The sequence below is a fragment of the Scylla paramamosain genome, chromosome 29, assembly GCF_035594125.1.
Source record: "Scylla paramamosain isolate STU-SP2022 chromosome 29, ASM3559412v1, whole genome shotgun sequence".
NCBI classification, from domain to species: domain Eukaryota; kingdom Metazoa; phylum Arthropoda; class Malacostraca; order Decapoda; family Portunidae; genus Scylla; species Scylla paramamosain.
In genome coordinates, this window is record NC_087179.1 from 3,140,959 (window position 1) to 3,159,444 (window position 18,486).

An 18,486-nucleotide genomic window follows, 5' to 3' on the forward strand; every position below is an offset into this window, starting at 1 on the left:
ATGATGATCTGTTTATGGCAGGAATGACTTTCGATGGTGTCAATAGCGTAATAATATACGCCGGCAAACAAAAGCGATTTCTCAGACCGCTTTGCTCACTATGATGCAATGCTGGTACTGCAATTACTTCACCACTGCCGCATCACCACGGCATGCGGCAACCTGTGACCTTCACATTGACCTTCACAATGGTTCTTGTCTTGACAGATCAACGACTTCTAAACACACACACACACACACACACACACACACACACACACACACACACACATATATATATATATATATATATATATATATATATATATATATATATATATATATATATATATATATATATATATATATATATATATATATATATATATATATATATATATATATATATATATATATATATATATATTTTATCCATGAAGTCCATTTTATGAGTGTTGAATGTGCAATGTTTCTTTCAGGAAAGTTGATTATGTATTCATGAGAGAGAGAGAGAGAGAGAGAGAGAGAGAGAGAGAGAGAGAGAGAGGAAATAGGAAAAACAAAAATGCTCACCGATAACTTTCTGTAGTCACAAGACTGATAGCAAGTGTGGTGCAGCTTAGTTACCAACCGGATCTTCAGAAACACTTGTTTACACATGCCAGAAAACTTCACTGAATGTGGAACTTTTCTCTTACAATGGCAAATTTACAATAAAACTTACATGATAAATATACTCTTAACATCAATTTCAAGTGATGTAATATTATTAAAAAACAAATGGAAATGTTCGAGTTGGCATCGTATAAGACTTCCCTTGAGTCAGTACCTCCTCATCCGCCACAGTCGGGCGAGTGAGGCATACAGCTGAAGCACACAACTGAACCAAGTACACAGAGTAAAAGGTAAGTGCATGAGTAATTACTTACCGCGTAAAACATTCACATCAACGTAAAAATGTTAATTGTTATTGTTTTTCTTGTTCTTGTTGCTGTTGTTGTTGGTGGTGGTGGTGTTGTTGCGGTTGCTGTTGTTGTTGCTATTTTTGTTGTTGTTGTTGTTGTTGTTGTTATTGTTATTGTTGTTGTTGTTTTTGTTGCTGCTGTTATAATTACCATTGCTAATATCATCAGCAGTAGCGTGCATCACAAGAAAAAAAAAAATACTCGAATAAAGGTCAGAAAGACAAACTTGAAACTGTGTGTGTGTGTGTGTGTGTGTGTGTGTGTGTGTGTTTCCTACGGATACACAGTATTTTCCTAATATATATATATATATATATATATATATATATATATATATATATATATATATATATATATATATATATATATATATATATATATATATAGAATGTTACGATTCAGAGATCAGCGTATGTTGATGTGTAAGCAGATGTCAAACGTACATATTTCGCTAATGCGGAAGCGGAGGCATTCTATCTATCTATCTATCTCTATCTATCTATCTCTCTATCGTCTTACCAGTAAGGCTGCTTCCATTGATATTTAATTATGTATGCTATATTACATATAGTACATACAGTATTATTGCACACAACATACATACTTTTATATATTTGCATGATACACACAGTCATAATATGCAATTTTCTCCCTCCTTCTGCCTTTCCGGAAAACTCTTGACGCATTACGTTGTGTAAATTTCAAAGGAAATGAATATATATATATATATATATATATATATATATATATATATATATATATATATATATATATATATATATATACTACTACTCTGTCACGCGGTGCACTAGCGCTAAGGAGGGTAACTATCACCAACCTAGTGTTTGCGTATGCTCAACAGAGACACTGTGAGAGACTTACAAGATAGATTAAGATGTAGACCTTTGTGCTTCGTTGATACTACCGTTTTTTTTTTTATCCCATTGTGCTACATACAGTCAGAAAAAGGTATGACAAAATATAATCCAATATGCCGCTAATTAAAGGTAATATGGCCGAGGACATCGTCCCGCTCCTACGGGAAAAGAGGTTTAAAAAACCTAAAAGAGGTGGCCACCGTGGACAGATTACCATGTTCTAGCCCACCGCCCTGCACCATGGATGAGTGTGGGGTTTAGTTCGGCTAGTGATAGGTTAGTGGGAGGCGGCGGTGGCGCCGGCCCAGTGGGAGTTCCTGGTCATAGTAGTGGCGGTGGAAATAAGGTTGGTGAAAGGAGTCTATTAGGTAATAAGTATCAGCCCTGGAAAGAGACAGACTGCGCGCCTGATGCATAGCATTCCCAGGTTTAGTACTCAGCCTGTGTTATTACTGTAAGACAGCCTGACACCTTAAGTTTACTGTCTCAAACTTGTGGCATTCACAGCTCCTAAGTTCCCCAAGAAGCTGATGGGATCATTTGTGTCACACGACCGGCACTTTGAGAGTGGGAATGTCTGGTCTGTGTTTGGTAATATGAAGGAAAAGGCAGGATTACCTGACCCATCATCAGTTGTTGATACCTCACCATCCCCCAAGAGGTCTGGTTTAAACTGGTACCGGCCGTTCTTGTACAAGGGCATTGTTGTGTTTGCTGGAGTTGAATACCCTGTGACTGTACTGCGTGAAGCGGCGGTCCAGCAGTCTTTATATAGGAATGTTATTGGGAGGCGAGTTGCCTCCGATGAGGTTGCGCTGTACAGAGGGATAGGCGCAGCAGTGAAGTTCGCCACGCAGGAAGTGAAACTTATGTGCCGCTAGTGACCGAGGAGACGCGACTGGCACTAGCGGGCGATCCGCCAGTGGTAGGAGTCGATTTTCTCCTGGGAAATGACCTGGTAGGTAGAAGAGTCTGGGTGAGTCCTCCATCCGTGGACCGGGTCCCGGAGCAGAGTTGCTGAGGATCCCAACTCAGTGAATGTTGTGACATGACTGGGCCTTCAAACCGTCTGTGACTACTGAAGTCGACTGCAACAAGGCAAGGCCACCACGAAAGGAGTGCAGAGTAGGTGTTCTTGCTGCAGTGGAGGCAGTGTCAAGAGGCCTGTGCCACTGCTGGCAAGGGTTTGGGAGACCCAGAGTTGGGCTCATCCTCAAGTCAAAGTGATGGGGCTAACTGCACTAAGGTAGAACCACTACAGAAAGCACTTGACTTGGTTGGGGGTGTTGCCAAGGGTGAGGCCGGAGTGTTTGGTTTGGATAGTTTGTTTGCTGGTTTGTCTCACCTTGTGGTGCACCCTGGAGGTGGTGCTAAGGCAGAGTTGTTACTTGGATTGGACACCGTGGGCTCCGGTATGCAGTCTGGTGTGCCTGTTGTGTAAGAGGTCACTGCCGAGGGCGGGGAGACTCCTAACTCATCTGGGGAGTTAGGAGTTTCCTCCATTGTGGAGTGTACCGGAGGCGGGGAGCAGGGTGCCCCCCTGCTAGGACCGGTGCTGGTCCACTTAGTGGACCACTTCTTACTTTAGTTGAGATACAGCTGGTGGCGTGCCTGATGAGGGATGTGCCGCTCAGGGACGCGTTGCCCCGTTCTCTGCCAAGGCGAGCGAAGGGAAGTTGAGGATCAGGAGTTTGATGTTAGGAACAATGTCCTAAATAGCCGGTGGGTAGAAGAGGACGGAAAGAAGATATTCCGTTTTGTTGTGCCATCCGAAACAAAGGAGGCACGGGTGCAGTTACCATGTGGAGAGCCGGTGATTAGCCGTTTTGGAATCAGGAAGACTCGGGAGCAGTTGCGGCGGTTTTCGTGGCATGGTGTGGCGGCAATTGTTGAAAGTTGCCGCATTGGCTAGATGGGCAAGCCGTGCCACCTCCTGTCCAAGGCCCCTCTCCACAGTGCTATGGCTAAAATTTTCCCCTTCACAGGATTGATGAAGGATATTGTGGACCCAATTCCTCCTTCCTGGGCGAGTTATGAACATGTCACGACTGGTGTAGACGTCACAGCTCGACATGATGAGGTACTTATAAGGAAAGCTCTCTGCTGAGAGATGTTGTCTGCTGCTCGTGAAGCACCCAGTGTTGCTGAAGGTTTTATGTAACTAAGTTGTTCTTGCGTGTCAGGTGCTGGGCCTGTGTGGTACAGTGTATAGCGAGTGATACAAGTCTTCTCTGGAGGGCCGGAAGTTGAGATGAGATTACACTCAGGAGTAGTTGCTGGGACCCATTGAGTTGGCCCAATTGCACTTTAAGCCAGGCTCGGTTTGAAACCGGGATTTGTTGTCTGGTTGGCCATGTGTGGAAGTTTCGCCCAGGGTGTGGGAGTGTGTTTGCTGTATTCTGTTCCAGGACAGCCGTTTGCTCGTTGTGGTGACTCTTGTGTTGGAAAAAGACCGACAGGAGAAATGGGTTGCAGTAGTGTTGTGCTTGACAGTTAGTGATGAGCTTGGCTATGTCACATCAAAGAAGTACAATTTTATTTGAGTTAGAGCAGGCTGTTAATATCTCTTTGTTTCCCCCGAGAAAGTGGCACTTTTAGTTAACTTGTTTTCTGGGTGTGACATGGAGGCTCCAAGAAGCCAGAAGCGGGCGAGCGTGAGGACACGGGCAATGATGATGGCCCAAAGGAGAAAATAGGAGTGTCCTCTGATGATAAGTAGTGGGAGGGCCAAGGGCCTTGGAGGCCAGAAGTGGATTCCCATCAACCAAGAAGTGAACTAACTGGTGGTGCTGTGCTGGAGCAATATGATGCTAAAGCATCTGGTGCAAGTGTTGAATATGAGAAGGGCTGTTCTTGATGTATATACTCCTGTATTAGTGATGGTAAGAAAAGAAAGAACAGGAGGGGTTGGGCATGCAGTAGAGAGAGAAGAGGCGAGAGTAGGCTGCATGGTAGTGAAGGTAAAGGCACGAAGAGACAATAGAGAAAGAGGAGGAAAGATAAGAGTCACCGTAGAAGCTGGAGCAACAGTAGCTGCTGGAGGAAAATAGATATAAGGCACCCTGTATAAGGAGATCCTCACGACAGCACTACCGTAGAGGTCAGGATAGGGCATGTCTGATAGGCAGAGACACAGGAGTAGGAGATGCAAGAACTGGCACTGATTGTGTCTTGAAGTAGGACTAGGCTGTTGTAGCATCCCATATTATTTTGTAGCTTTGTGTACATAAGTAGGCTATAAGTTGCCTTGTTGATGTTAAATAATGTTGAAAAGAATTATGTAATCAATGTATATTTGTCTTGGGTGCTGATTTAGTTTTTTGTTTAGCTCAACCAAAAAAATTCAGATATAGGTATAACTTTTTTTTCCTCTGAGAGGGGATGTTATGTAAAGCAGCCTAATGACAAACAAATATAAGAATACAAAGAAAGAGAGAAGAGAGCGAGGGAGTGTAGGATGTGTTCCCTTGTCTCCTGGCCTCTCTGCAACCAGAGGATATCTTTTGTATTCGCTCCTAATTTGACAGGCTTCCATTTCTCCAGACTCGTCACTGTTAGGGGTACAGTCTGTCCTCTGAGAAATCGAAGATTATCGTATTGACCAGTGCGTGGATGCTATTGTGGGTGGTTTACTCATTAGGTATTATGGGCTACCCTAGTCATGTCTTTCCCTAGGACGTGTACTTGTGAGTCCTTTTTTAGCAAGTGTGTTAAGTTTTTTTTTTTCCCCTGTGGGTGAGACAGGGTGGCAACCTAGAAGGATTTGTTGTGTGTAGCCACAATGAGTTACCTGGATTCGTGTCTTTTGTTATAGGAAACCCTGCACTACATTGCAGAGAAAGTAGTCTAGGGGAAGCTGATCCGAGTGAGCAGCAGCTATAAGAGGTTCATTTTATGACTAATCAATTTGACGATTTCATTTAGAATTATAGTGTGGCCGTGGATAAGACTATAGCTGTTTGCGACGAGTGGATTGACTGGATTCGTGTAGTGATTTGCCTCACACTAGGCTATAAGGGTGGTAACCAAGGGAAAGGGGACCTGAATTAGTGGCATTAGTGGTATCTGTAAGAGGGCCTGGGTCTGGTCATAACAATATATATATATATATATATATATATATATATATATATATATATATATATATATATATATATATATATATGCATTCACACACTCACACGCAATTAAACATTTAAACATTTAAACATTTATTAATAGCCAATAAAGTCAGTACATAATATGTTTTATGTATACATTAATATTAGGCCAGCCTTTTTATAAACATAAGCTTTTCAGGCACAAAATAATAAAGATCTTAATAATAACAAACAGTAATAATAATAGAAGTAATAATAGTTGAGAAAAAATCAATGAAATATTAAACATACAAATTACAGACTACTAAACACAACTAGAATCTATAATGAAAGTAGAATATAAACTAAAAGAAACAAAGCAAAATCAATATACAATAATAGAGACAAAAAATAATAATGAATAAATAAACAAATGAATACATAAACAAAAAAAGAAAAACATACAATGTAGAGCAAATTAAATACGATACAGCACACAGTACTATATAAGGAAGAGAAGGAGGGAAGATGATGTTAGGTGGAACTGAATGAAAAAAGGCAATTTTGTCATATAAGAATTAATAAGAATCCAACAGATGGCATTTAAGTTTGTTTTTAAAAGTGCAGAGAGAGGTAGCATTCTTAATATCCTGAGGAAGAGAATTCCAAATTAAAGATCCTAAGAACATGGTGGAGTGTCAGACGAGTGCATGGCGATGGGATGGAAGGCAAAGCTGTTCTCTATGTCATATGGGATATTGATGAGAATCAAGTGAGGCACTGCTCTGATTTTTGTATATGCAGTTTGTAATTGAAAGTTTAGTTATATCTTGAATTTTAAGATTTTTTTTTTTTTTTTGGTGTGTGTTTTTAAATAGAGGAGTGGTGTGGTCGAGGTAAGAACCTCCTGTGATAATTCTGATTATTTTCTTATGTAGTCTGTCAAAGCATGTCAGATGGGTGGCATAAGTGGTACTCCAAATAGGATTACAGTAAAGAAGGTGTGGATATTTATATGTGCATAATACAAAGTTTTCAGTATTTCACAGGGCATAAAATCTTCCAGTCTATACAGCATTGCAGTGTTTCATGAAAGTTTGATACATACATGATTTATATGGGATTTAAAGTTGAGGTTTTCGTCAAACATGACTCCCAAAAACTTAAAACTGGTTGTTCTACTTATAATGTTATTATTAATTGTTAGGTCAGGCAAGAGAACATTTATTTTATTAGAAAATAACATAGAGTAAGTTTTATTGGTATTAATAGTAAGTCTATTACTTAGGCACCAGTTGTGTAATTTGTTAAGGTCTTGATTAGCTTAGGTAGGTAGATTGATGTTATACAACTTTTTTTTCTTTTTTTTATATATATAATCTTGTATATAACATTCATGTATCTGTTTACCTACCTATGACAGGCACATAGATAGGTATAGATGTTAGATACTCTAATATGTAAAGAGAAAAAAAAAGAAAAAAAAAACGTATTTAAAGTCATTAAAGTGTGTTTTGGTGCGCTTCTTAAAACTATTTTATGACTTCATTCACCCTTTTGCCTGCCAGCTAGCACATAATCACAAAAAAAACATTACTAAACACAATTTTAAACAGATTATCACTTGGCTGTTGTAGACCACATGGATGGGAATTATATGGACGGCCAAGGATGAGTGACGGTCGCTGGTGTTCCAAGCCAGCGGCTGGCCGTGTTTCGTAGATAAGACAGAAACTTGGGATATATAATTGTTCCGACTTAAAAGTTCTCGTTAACTTAGCGAATTTAACTAAAGAAAACTGGTAGAGTAGCGAGAATGCGTCTTGGTAAGACTGCTGTGCTCGTGATGGCTGATAGGCGACTACTAAGTCAAGCTGGGGTTCTCGCTGCCTCCTTGCCTCTTTGCCACGTCAAAAAAGAAAAGAAGCGCATTCTCCTCACTTCTATTGTCTATTTTATTTAGTTTAATAACTAATACTTAGTTTGTATTAGATTAACCTTCATTGCCCCTTAATATGATTTTTACAATTTATATACAAGTCACAACACAAACCAACGCATTTATATAGTATGATACAAATAGGAATTTCCACATCCTGGAGCCGGACGTGACCTGAATCCATATTCAGGTAATATGATCACCTGAGATTAAATTCCTCCATCTATCCTATGATCTTTGAGATGCCACTAGGATGGCCTGGTCTCTCCCGAATATGGAGCAACCTTCCGGGTCTGCTGACCTCAACAAAGTTGATTAAAATAGGCTTGGAAGAGCACTCCAGCGAAATTAGTTTATTTATAGTTTTGAGATTCCTTTCTCTCATTACCATGATTTCGGCTATTCTAATGATACCGTTCTCATCAGGGTACAATTTTGATATCCTAGCTAAAGGCCGAATGGAACGATTTTGCTCCGTTTTCAATAGTTTGGAGAATGTTATACCTCTTGTTAAGAGATCTGCTGGATTTTCTTTGGTAGGACTATAAAGGTACTCAAAGTCTCTTTTTTTTTTTTGTCGACAGTATTTTCTCTACTCTATTTTTTACATATGTATTTTTGTCTTAATTTTTATTCATCCCGTGTAAGCAGATTTCACTGTCGGTGCATATTACTACTTGCTTACAGAGATGGTTTATCACTTTACTTCCTAGTTAATCTTTCGTAGCTATTTCCACTAAATACTTAGCTAACCAAGTACCCATTCATACTGTCGTTAATTCTAAATGAGGCCACGTTCGGGTTTTCATCGGTGCTACTCGTGATTTCGACATTACCAACTCACCATGATTATCTGTGACTGAGTAGGCTGCTGTACCATGGCTTTGAAGACGTGTCACTGATATAAAGTTGTACATCGTCATGTTGGTTTAAATCGACTTGTCTGGGAATGGAGACCTCAGTTCCTACAACACAATCCTCCTTTATTTATTTTTTTTTTCCCATTCGGATAAATAATATTCTGAGAGGAAGGTATCCCAACTCATTTTCTCCTTCCAAGCTTATTTTCTGTATTAGCATTTTCTCCCTTATTGTTATAGTGCTTATTATACCCAAGGAATCAAATAAAAAAAAATATTTGGCTTAGCAAGGATTTTTTAATCAGATTTTGTTCAGGATATTGTGGCTGGTGTAGACTTATTCTATCACCAATCACATCCCACACCATACCCATAAAGTTTGCATCACAGGTGACTCTGATTCAAGTCGTTCCATTAAAAATTTTATAGGATTTTTGAGTAGCTATTCCAACTCTGCAGAGGCATGTTAGCGGCTAAACCCTCTTTTGGGATCTTTTTATATAGAGTTGTCGCTTCTTCCTTTGTGTCCACGGTTATTTTTAAGTTGTCCATGTAAAATACACGATCTGTTTCAGAATAACCAGCTTTGTGGAAATGATGTAAGTCGAACATAACAGAAATGGGCTTGAACATGAGCGAAAGAAGACGGGTTTAATCCGGTACACATCCATAATTATTATCATCACTTGGATATCTTGGCCATAAGAACGTTGTGAAATTTCTGTCTTCTGTCAAACCAATCCTTAGAAATGCTTTAGATATGTCAGCTACCAAAGAGTTTGGGTTCAGAAGGAATTTCACCAACATGTCAAGTAAATTCTTGGTTAGGGTGAGTCCTGCATGCAAACAATAATGTAGAAAGTTTGCTCCTTTGGTTGCCCATGAACTGCAATTGAAGACCACCTTTATTGGTAGGGTGACAGTCTTTCTTTACCACATGATGGGGGAGGTAATGGCCAGTTTTATGATTTACTGGTTCCTCTATTCTCTCTGAAATTACTTGCGGTTTGATTTCTTATGATACTCTAATATTGTTTTAACATAGGATTATTTTTCCATAATTTAGTTCACCAGTTGATTTTTTATTTATTTTTTTTATGTAGGAGGGACACTCGCCAAGGGCAAGAAAAATCCAATGAAATAAAAAAAAAGCCCACTGAGATGCCAGTCCACAGCGTTAGTCAAAAATTGAAGGATAGGTGTCTTGAAACCTCCCTCTTAAAGGAATTCAAGTCATAGGAAATGGAAATACAGAAGCTGGCAGAGAGTTCCAGAGTTTACCAGAGAAAGGAATGAATGATTGAGAATACTGGTTAACTCTTGCATTAGAGAGGTGGACAGAATAGGGGTGACAGAAAGAAGAAAGTCTTGCGCAGCAAGGCCGCGGGAAGAGGGGAGGCATGCAGTTAGCAAGATCAGAAGAGCAGTTAGCATGAAAATAGCGGTAGAAGACAGGTAGAGATGCAACATTGTGGTAATGAGAGAGGCTGAAGACAGTCAATTCAAGGAAAGGAGCTGATGAAACGAAAACCTTTTGATTCCACCCTGTCTAGAAAAGCGGTATGAGTGGAATCCACCGAGACATGTGAAGCATACTCCATACATGGACGAATAAGGCCCTTGTACAGAGTTAACAGCTATGGGGGTGGGGATAAGAAAAACTGACGGAGACGTCTCAGAACACCTAACTTCACGGAAGCTGTTTTAGCCAGAGATGAGATGTGAAATTTCCAGTTCAAATTATAAGTAAAGGACAGACCAAGGATGTTCAGTGTAGAAGAGTTGAACAGTTGAGTGTCATTGAAAAAAAGGAGATAGTTGTCTGGAAGGTTGTGTCGAGATGATAGATGGAAGAATTGAGTTTTTGAGGCATTGAACAACATAAAGTTTGCTCTGCCCAATCAGAAAATTTAGAAAGATCAGAAGTCAGGCACAATGTGGCTTCCCCGCATGCGAGGTTTACTTCCTGAAGGGATGGATATCTATGAAAAGACGTGGAAACGTGCACGGTGGTATCATCAGCGTAGGAGTGGACAGGACAAGAAGTTTGGTTTAGAAGGTCATTGATTAATAATAACAAGAGAGTGGGTGACATGACAAAAATCTAAGGAACACCACAGCAGCAATAGAACGGTTGGAGAGGAAGCTTGAGATGAAGTTACAGAGAGAGAAGGATAGAAGCCGTAGGAGGGTAGTTTAAAAATCAAAGCTTCGTGCCAGACTCTATCAAAAAGCTTTTGATATATCCAAGGCAACAGCAAAAGTTTCACTAAAATCTCTAAAAGAGGATGACCAATACTCAGTAAGGAAAGCCAGAAGATCACCATTAGAACGGCCTTGACGGAACCCATACTGGCGATCAGATAGAAGGTTGTGAAGTGATAGATGTTTAAGAACCTTCTTGTTAAGGATAGATTCAAAAACTTTAGATAGGCAGGAAATTAAAGCAATAAGACAGTAGTTTGAGGGATTAGAACGGTCACCCTTTTAAGGAACAGGCTGAATGTAGAGAAACTTCCAGGAAGAAGGAAAGGTAGATATTGACAGGCAGAGTTGAAAGAGTTTGACTATGCAAGGTGGAAGCACGGAGACACAGTTTCGGAGAACAACAGGAAGGACCCCATCAGGTCCATAAGCCTTTCGAGGGTTTAGGCCAGCGAGGGCATGGAAAACATAATTGCAAAGAATTTTAATAGATAGCATGAAGTAGTCAAAGGGTGGAGGACATGGAGGAACAAGCCCTGAATCGTCCAAGGTAGAGTTTTTAGCAAAGGTTTGAGCGAAGAGTTAAGCTTTAGAGATAGATCTGATGGCAGTGATGCCATCTGGTTGAAATAAAGAAGGGAAAGAAGGAACAAAGTTGTTGGAAATATTTTTTGCTAGATGCCGGAAGTCACAGTCACAAGGGGAGTTAGATCTTGAAAGACTTTGACACTTTCTATTAATGAAGGAGTTTTTGGCTAGTTGGGGAACGGACTTGGCATGGTTCCGAGCAGAAATATAAAGTGCATGAGGTTCTGGTGGTGTAAGGCCTAAGTGCCTTTTGTGCGCCACCTCCTTATCATGTATAGCACGAGAACAAGCTGTGTTAAACCAAGGTTTGGAAGGTTTACGTCGAGAAAAAAAAGTGAGGAATGTACGCCTCCATGCCAGACACTATCACCTCTGTTATGCGCTCGGCACACAAAGACGGGTCTCTGACACGGAAGCAGTAGTCATTCCAAGGAAAATCAGCAAAATACTTCCTCAGGTCCCCCAGCTAGCAGAGGCAAAACGCCAGAGGCACCTTCGCTTAGAGAATCCTGAGGAGGGATTGGAGCGATAGGACAAGATACAGATATGAGATCGTTATCGAAAGAGCCCAACAGAGAAGAGAGGGTGACAGCATAAGCAGAAGGATTAGAGGTCAGGAAAAGGTCAAGAATGTTGGGCGTATCTCCAAGACGGTCAGGAATATGAGTAGGGTGTTGCACTAATTGCTCTAGGTCGTTGAGGGTAGCAAAGTTAAAGGTTAGTTCACCAGGATGGTCAGTGAAGGGAGAGGAAAGCCAAAGCTGGTGGTGAACATTGAAGTCTTCAAGAATGGAGATCTCTGCAAAAGAGAAGAGAGTCAGAATGTGGTTCACTTTGGAAGTTAAGTAGTCAAAGAATTTCTTATAGTCAGAGGAATTAGGTGAGAGGTATACCCTTGACCCCTGGAATTGATATAACTGGTAAGGATGGTGAATTTATTTTTCATGGTAATCTGATCTAATATTGGTTGTCTCCATTGTCTACTGTTTTGTCGAAGTAATATTGGGTCATTTGCTTTTCGACAGCTGAAGCCTTAGAATATATTCCTATAGCATCTAATTGATATAGCTTATGGATAGATTCCTTTCCTCTGTGATATTGGGTAGTTCACTAGGGATGATTTGAGTTCCAATACGGGCTTATAGTAGGGACAGGATTGGTGTCACAAAGACCAGGTCTACTCTGTGAGTTGGTAGTACACACTTAGCAGGTAACAGTAGTCCTACCGTGAGAATCCCGCCAGCTGTGGTCAGCATTTCAACGTTATATTTCCTTAACCCTAGAGAACTAATCTCGGGTATGAGACGCCCGGGGCTAGTGAAGTCACATTGATCACGTGATGTTCCCATGTGAGAACCTTCATTGTTTCACAAGCTCAGACAGGCGAGTCACGTTTTTGTCCGCTGCGCGCACAGGTTTTTCTATAAATTACCATTCGGGTGCCTTACACCCGAGTTTACTGCTCCCGTTTTAGTTACAGATCGGGTTTCTAACACCCTACTTGAGTTGGATTAGTCTCTGAGTGTACAGCTAATCCATCTGGAAGAAAACTACAAAAGAAGAAGGAAATATGTGGTTTATTTATATATTTTTTTTAATGATTATTTTTTTCTAAATTTTGTCATTTTTTTCAGTTTTCATACTTTTATAATTCATTGGAAAATGTAATTAAGGGAAAAAAGTAATAAATAATAGGTCTGGGTATTAGTTATATACCGAAAATTAAGTGTGTTAATGTTTACTTTAATAAAACTGTGTATTTGGTATGTTTTTTTTTTTCAATTTTCCAAAATGGGTGTGAGAAAACCTAGTTTAGTGATAGTGTAACTGGGAAACAAGTTTAGTGATCTAGGATTAAGGTTTTCCAACAAACTTCCCATTGTAATCTGAACCTATTATTAGTTGAATCGGACCCACCTCATTTGATGTTATGTTATGATCCGCTAATTTTTTAGCCTTTATTCCTAAGAAGTCTGCGATTTCCTTATAACTTTTGATAGATCGGTGTTCACGTCTGGAATAACCACTGCTCTTATTCTTGTCTTAAATTTACCTAATTGTATGATGGGTCTTACTATGTCATAAGTTTGGGATTAGGAAAACCGAGAACTTTAATTGATTCTGTCTGTTACTGGGAGATTTAAAGCTGCCACGGTTCCTTACTTATGAAACACTTCTGTGTTCCTGTTTCGAACAGAACCTTCGCTTTCACCAGTCATCTTTGACTACCAATTTCTATTTCTGCTATTGGGACGTTTGCTATGGTCGGAAAAACTTAATTTTACACACAAAAGGCGGGCAGCTGGAAAAAAAAATTACATAATTTGTATGTTATCAAAACTAATAAAATAAAAAAACATTTTTAGCTCCCATCATCAAGTAAAGAGCAAGAAATGTGGCAAAACGACCTATAAATACAGCGCACATTATGTTGGGTTTGGGACGTATCATCACCTTGGGACTAATACTATTTTTCTTTCTATATGACCTTACTTTAGCTATCCATTTAAGTTATACAGTTAATGCACCAATATATATATATATATATATATATATATATATATATATATATATATATATATATATATATATATATATATATATATATATATATACAAAGCCATATATGAAAAAAAAATAAAACGTTTTGATGCCAGATCTTAGTGGGACACTGGTGCAGATTATCTCTTTACATCGTGTCTCCCAACATCTCTCTGAGTTGCTGTTTGTTTGTTTACATCGTGTCTCCCAATGTCTTCTTGGAGTTGTCGCTTTCTTCTTTGGAAATACAACCATACCTTGGAATTTTTTGGTTATTCATACCTTGGTTATTTTTTTTTCTGATATGTTCGTGCAATCAACTACAGCACATACATAAACTGAGGATTTACAACAACACTACAAAGTCATATCTCCCGTCTCGGGTTTGTAGGGTGTTTTCGAGAAGTCGGGGTGTCTAGTATCGGTCAGTCCTTTCGTCTTCGCACGGTTTCGGCAGTCACAATATCCTGGCAGTACAAATAATACTTGTTCGACTCTTCTGGGAATTTGCCAGATAAAACATTAGTCCCAGTAGAAACTAATGGAAAATGTTTCGAACTAAATATGTAGCAGAAAACTAGAAATAAATGTGAAAACACTGAGAGCCTAGTTGCGAGTATTTAGCTTATAATAACTGTTCTGTAGTGTGTGCATCATCAGATCCCGGGGATACTGTTAGCATAAACACTTACGATTAATGTTTTGTAGCATTTAAGTACAGTGCTTCAAGATGAATCACGAGAGGCGGTCTTAGAAAGTGCTTCTTCAGAGAACTGTAGGAGAATTGATCGACCCATACATTAAAACAGCCGGCGATCACCAGCAACTTAGTACATAGAGAACGCCCCGAATTGAAAAAACTGCTGCAGGAGAAATAAAATGGTTATTATTGGTTTCATTATGTGAGGGGGTGAATTTAGTTTCATACCCAATTATCTCACATACAGTTACATGTTGCACTCCTCTCTTACATATAGGGCACATATGCAGTTTAGTTTTATAGTCTTTCATTTGATGTAATTCACTTACGCATTATGTGCGTCTTCTCAACTCCACTAGTCTATTCACTCTCCTCTCTAACCCTTGATAATTGCCACAGTATACTGGGTTATGCGGTTCGGGGCAAAACGCACATTTCTTAATTGTTGGAGTTTTGTCTTGCGCCTTTCTTGTTATTATAATTAGTATGGGGTGGTAGCTCTGGCATCTTATTCACAGTGACAGAAAAGGTACCTATTGTTTCAGTGGCCCCATAACGTTGTCTGCTCTTAGGTACTGGGGCAGTAGTTCTGGATTCACCTCCCTTCATTTTATAGGATGGGGTCTTATTCACTCATTCAGGGTAACTTTTGTTATCAGAATCCGGTTTACTCGGCTTAGATATCTCATCATTACTCATGTTCTTGCATATTTTTAGGAATGACTCATCTATTTCCTTAAATGTGAAATATCTCTTTCAGCATTTTAAATACAGTATTTCTTGTGATTTCTTATTTAATTTCATTTATATAATGTTTATGAGCAAGGCTGCTTCCTCATATTAAGGATTTTAATATTTTAATATTTCATATTAAGGATTTTAATATGTTTTTGACACATCCTAAAAAGTTGCAAATCCTTGTAATTATGGTTAGGGTAGGTCAAGAGTTTATAGACCAGTTTGGTGGTTATTTGCTCCTTATCATCATAATTTTCTCTGGGCAGCTTGAAAGTAATGTCATAATTTTCTTCAATAACAGCTACTTCAGAAATTATTAAGTAGGCAGTACCCCTTACTTGGCTTAATAGATAGGAGAATTTACTTTTATCTTTGAAATACCTTCTCTTTGATGGATTAATCCTATATACTTATTCCAAAATGAAGGCCACTCAGTTATATGTTTCCTGAAAACCCTGGTAAGGTTATAACTTGTAAGCTTCTATTAAGTTGCTTTCTGATCATGGAAGTAGGATGGGTATTATTAAGTTACTTCTCAATAGTTCTATTTGAATTTCAAATTTAGTTAACTGTTCACTGTATTTTTTTTTTTTTTGTCGTTCTTAGTCTGAAATTTATTCATAGCCTATATATATATATATATATATATATATATATATATATATATATATATATATATATATATATATATATATATATATATATATATATATTAGTTAACAGTGTAGCTTCTAATTGGTTGAAAGTAGTCTGATATCTACTCCATTTTTCCCCTAAATTATATTGTGCTCTGAAATTTACCTAGAGTTACTTGGTCACTTGCTATTAGTTTTTTTTTTTTTATGTAGGAAGGACACTGGCCAAGGGCAACAAAAATCTAATAAAAAAAAATGCCCAATGAAATGCCAGTCCCATAAAAGGGTCAAAGCAGTGGTCAAAAATTGGTGGATAAGTGTCTTGAAACCTCCCTCTTGAAGGAATTCAAGTCGTAGGAAGGTGGAAATACAGAAGCAGGCAGGGAGTTCCAGAGTTTACCAGAGAAAGGGATGAATGACTGAGAATACTGGTTAACTCTTGCGTTAGAGAGGTGGACAGAATAGGAGTGAGAGAAAGAAGAAAGTCTTGTGCAGCGAGGCCGCGGAAGGAGGGGAGGCATGCAGTTTGCAAGATCAGAAGAGTAGTTAGCATGAAAATAGCGGTAGAAGACAGCTAGATATGCAACATTGCGGCGGTGAGAGAGAGGCTGAAGACAGTCAGTTAGAGGAGAGGAGTTGATGAGACGAAAAGCTTTTGATTCCACCCTGTCTAGAAGAGCAGTATGAGTGGAACCCCCCCCAGACATGTGAAGCATACTCCATACATGGACGGATAAGGCCCTTGTACAGAGTTAGCAGCTGGGGGGGTGAGAAAAACTGGCGGAGACGTCTCAGAACACCTAACTTCATAGAAGCTGTTTTAGGTAGAGATGAGATGTGAAGTTTCCAGTTCAGATTATAAGTAAAGGACAGACCGAGGATGTTCAGTGTAGAAGAGGGGGACAGTTGAGTGTCAGTGAAGAAGAGGGGATAGTTGTCTGGAAGGTTGTGTCGAGTTGATAGATGGAGGAATTGAGTTTTTGAGGCATTGAACAATACCAAGTTTGTTCTGCCCCAATCAGAAATTTTAGAAAGATCAGAAGTCAGGCGTTCTGTGGCTTCTCTGCGTGATATGTTTACCTCCTGAAGGGTTGGACGTCTATGAAAAGACATGGAAAAGTGCAGGGTGGTATCATCAGCGTAGGAGTGGATAGGACAAGAAGTTTGGTTTAGAAGATCATTAATGAATAATAAGAAGAGAGTGGGTGACAGGACAGAACCCTGAGGAACACCACTGTTAATAGATTTAGGAGAAGAACAGTGACCGTCTACCACAGCAGCAATAGAACAGTCAGAAAGGAAACTTGAGATGAAGTTACAGAGAGAATGATAGAAACCGTAGGAGGGTAGTTTGGAAATCAAAGCTTTGTGCCAGACTCTATCAAAGGCTTTTGATATGTCCAAGGCAACAGCAAAAGTTTCACGAAAATCTCTAAAAGAGGATGACCAAGACTCAGTAAGGAAAGCCAGAAGATCACCAGTAGAGCGGCCTTGACGGAACCCATACTGGCGATCGGATAGAAGGTTGTGAAGTGATAGATGTTGAAGAATCTTCCTGTTGAGGATAGATTCAAAAACTTTAGATAAGCAGGAAATTAAAGCAATAGGACGGTAGTTTGAGGGATTAGAGCGGTCACCCTTTTTAGGAACAGGTTGAATGTAGGCAAACTTCCAGCAAGAAGGAAAGGTAGATGTTGACAGACAGAGCTGAAAGAGTTTGACTAGGCAAGGTGCAAGCACGGAGGCACAGTTTCGGAGAACAATAGGAGGGACCCCATCAGGTCCATAAGCCTTCCGAGGGTTTAGGCCAGCGAGGGCATGGAAAACATCATTGCGAAGAATTTTAATAGGTGGCATGAAGTAGTCAGAGGGTGGAGGAGAGGGAGGAACAAGCCCAGAATCGTCCAAGGTAGAGTTTCTAGCAAAGGTTTGAGCAAAGAGTTCAGCTTTAGAAATAGATGTGATAGCAGTGGTGCCATCTGGTTGAAGTAGAGGAGGGAAAGAAGAAGAAGCAAAGTTATTGGAGATATTTTTTGGCTAGATGCCAGAAATCACGAGGGGAGTTAGATCTTGAAAGGTTTTGACATTTTCTATTAATGAAGGAGTTTTTGGCTAGTTGGAGAACAGACTTGGCATGGTTCCGGGCAGAAATATAAAGTGAAGTTTATTACCTTCTTTAACAGTTCTTCTTGGCCAACCTTGATGTGTTGCCTAGGATCTTTTTAAGATTTTGGCATATATATTTGTGCATTTAATTTTAAGTTCTTATTTGCTGGTTATTTGAGTAGTCGCTTGCTACCCCACCTGTTGCTCTGTTTCGCCTTACACCCCCGGTTCAACTAAACTCAACAGGTGTTGATTAGATTCCCATTCAGGTTG

At 39.4% G+C, this 18,486-nt stretch overlaps 1 protein-coding gene across 3 annotated transcripts in view; it reads left to right on the top strand.

The window, feature by feature from the left end:
• The first annotated feature begins 748 nt into the window (after nucleotides 1-748).
• LOC135115176 (procathepsin L-like) overlaps nucleotides 749-18,486 on the top strand; it is a 28,079-nt gene continuing 10,341 nt past the window's right edge. For 2 of the 3 annotated variants that reach the window (XM_064031673.1, XM_064031675.1), the window contains exon 1: nucleotides 749-884. The gene's annotated coding sequence lies outside the window, so the exon portion shown is untranslated. The remainder of the gene's footprint in view (nucleotides 885-18,486) is intronic. The other variant, XM_064031674.1, reaches the window with a different exon arrangement.